The following is a 2,500-nucleotide window of genomic DNA, read 5'->3' as shown; positions in this document are numbered from 1 at the left end:
CTAATCTAAAGGTAAACGGAAGGACATTCAGATGATGCCTCTCTACAGCTTCAGCTGTCCAGCCACAGACAGCTGTGGGGCCCGGTCTCCTTTCTTGTCAAATAGATGTTATCCCAATTAGGTTAAACCTGGATAAAAGGCCTACTTTAATAATACCCTAACCCTAACCATAATACCCTAACCTTAACCCATATTATGCAACGAGAGTACACACTGACTATTGTATCAATCTCTGTGAGTAGACCTGCATGGAGAGGACTGGGAGAAGTCGATGGCACAGCCGGTCGACAAGAAGCGGAGAACTTCCTGTAATTCTAGACTGCAGACTGATAAACTGACAAACTGATCAACTGATCGACTGATCGACTGATCGACTGATAGAATGATAGCCTGATAGACTGATAGACTGATAGACTGATAGACTGATCGACTGATCGACTGATCGACTGATAGACTGATAGACTGATAGACTGATAGACTGATAGACTGATAGCCTGATGGACTGATGGACTGATGGACTGATAGACTGATAGACTGATCAACTGATAGCCGAGTCAATTGGTGCTCATACGGTACGACTAGAACTGTCCCATAGATATCACAACACACTTAATATTCATGCTGTGAAGTATACAACCTAATGTTGTTGTGGTGGAGGATAATAGGGAACTAACTAACACACACACACACACACACACACACACACACACACACACACACACACACACACACACACATAGTGTAGCAGGTGCTTGTCTAGGTGAGGCATATCCGTTACCCAGACCACAGTGCAACAATGCTGCCTGTCACTGGAGGTGTCAGTCACTGTCAGATGGGCTGGTGTTGTTTCACCATATAAGGGTGTTGTTTGTGCGTCAGAGGTGCTGACAGGGTCACAGGGTCAAGGGCAGTGTGTGTGTGTGTGTGTGTGTGTGTGTGTGTGTGTGTGCGTGCGCGCTCGCTCTCTCAAACTATCAAAGGTGGTTTGTTCTCTAGAGTGAGTGTAGGTTCATAAGTGTTTGCAGAACGTGTGTGTGTGTGTGTGTGTGTGTGTATGTGTGTATGTGTGTGTGTGTGTATGTGTATGTGTATGTGTATGTGTATGTGTATGTGTATGTGTGTGTATGTGTGTGTGTGTGTGTGTGTGTGTGTGTGTGTGCACGTGTCTGCCTGCCTTTGTATACATGTACTTACATGCCTGTGTGTGTGTGTGTGTGTATGTGTGTATATGTATGTGTGTATGTGTATGTGTGTGTGTGTGTGTGTGTGTGTATGTATGTATGTGTGTTTCCAGTGAGTGTCTTGTCCAGGGCGATCCCTCCCCTGTGTGCTGAAAAGGAAAGGCACAGGAAGTGGTTGGGTCTTGACGACCCCCCCTCCTTCTTCTCTTCCTTTTTTTTTGTTCATACTGGATCCCCAAGGGGTGTGTGTGTGTGTGTGTGTGCGTGTGTCTCTGTGTGTGTCTCTCTCTCTCTAAGAGAGAAAAACACAGTCACGCGCACTCGCGCAGGAGGGATTTTAATTCTGCAATTGATTTCCAGTGGAGACACACACACACACACACACACACACACACACACACACACACACTGACATCAGACATCAGAGACGTCAGCAGCTTCTCATTTCAGAGGGGGACGTCCAACCATTTGTTTAGTCTAATTCCAGGGACTCCCGGTGGTTCATCTGGGGAGCCTTTAACACTAGAACAGCCATGAGGCTTTGACCTTTGACCCCTGTGAGTAAAGTCAAATGTTATATCTTTGCACTCGATAACATTTCAGGACCCTCCTTTCATGACTTCTCCTAGATATGTGCGTTCTACCACACAGTATCCTTACATTTTCAAAATCACATCAGGATAAGCTAGTATGAAGCTATTTTGCCGTTTTTCTGTGTGGGAGGCAGGCTAATTTCCAAGCGGCCAACTAGTGGTCGTTGTGTGTAAATAGCAGCTTGAGCATTGTAAAGAGGCGGCTCTTTTTAGTAGGTAAAAAAGGCACGGCTGTTCTAGTGTTAAGACAGGAACAGATGATTTCGGATGGGCCAGACCTCGGCCATGTCCTAAATGTCACCTAGACGACAACGCTGCCACCCTCTCATTGGACGCAGGACGACTTCGGAGGATGATCATTGGCCCTGAGTGTGTGAGGAGGAGGAGGAGGAGGAGGATGAGGATGAGGGTGGTGTTCTCGGAGGCAACAATGGTCTCAGTGTTTGAGTTTTTTTATTAATGTTTTTTGGTTTGCCTGGAGGTGTGGGGTTTGGGGAATGTCCTCATTTAGGACGGCTGCTTTCAGGACCCCCCCCCCCCCCACCCACCACCACCACCTACCCCACCCACCCCCACTACTACCCCAGCACTTGGTAGCACTGTCCCCCAAGTCTCTATCACAATTACACAAATACCAGCATTGTGTCTCAGTGTGTGTGTGTGTGTGTGTGTGTGTCTCTCTCTCTCTGTATGAGTGTCAGTGTGTGTGTGTTCTTGAAAGAAAGA

The sequence above is a fragment of the Nansenia antarctica genome (genome assembly GCF_963989245.1).
Source record: "Nansenia antarctica genome assembly, chromosome: 7".
Classification (NCBI taxonomy): Eukaryota; Metazoa; Chordata; class Actinopteri; order Argentiniformes; family Microstomatidae; genus Nansenia; species Nansenia antarctica.
The sequence above is the reverse complement of the archived record's forward strand: the minus strand, read 5'-3'. Positions refer to the sequence as shown.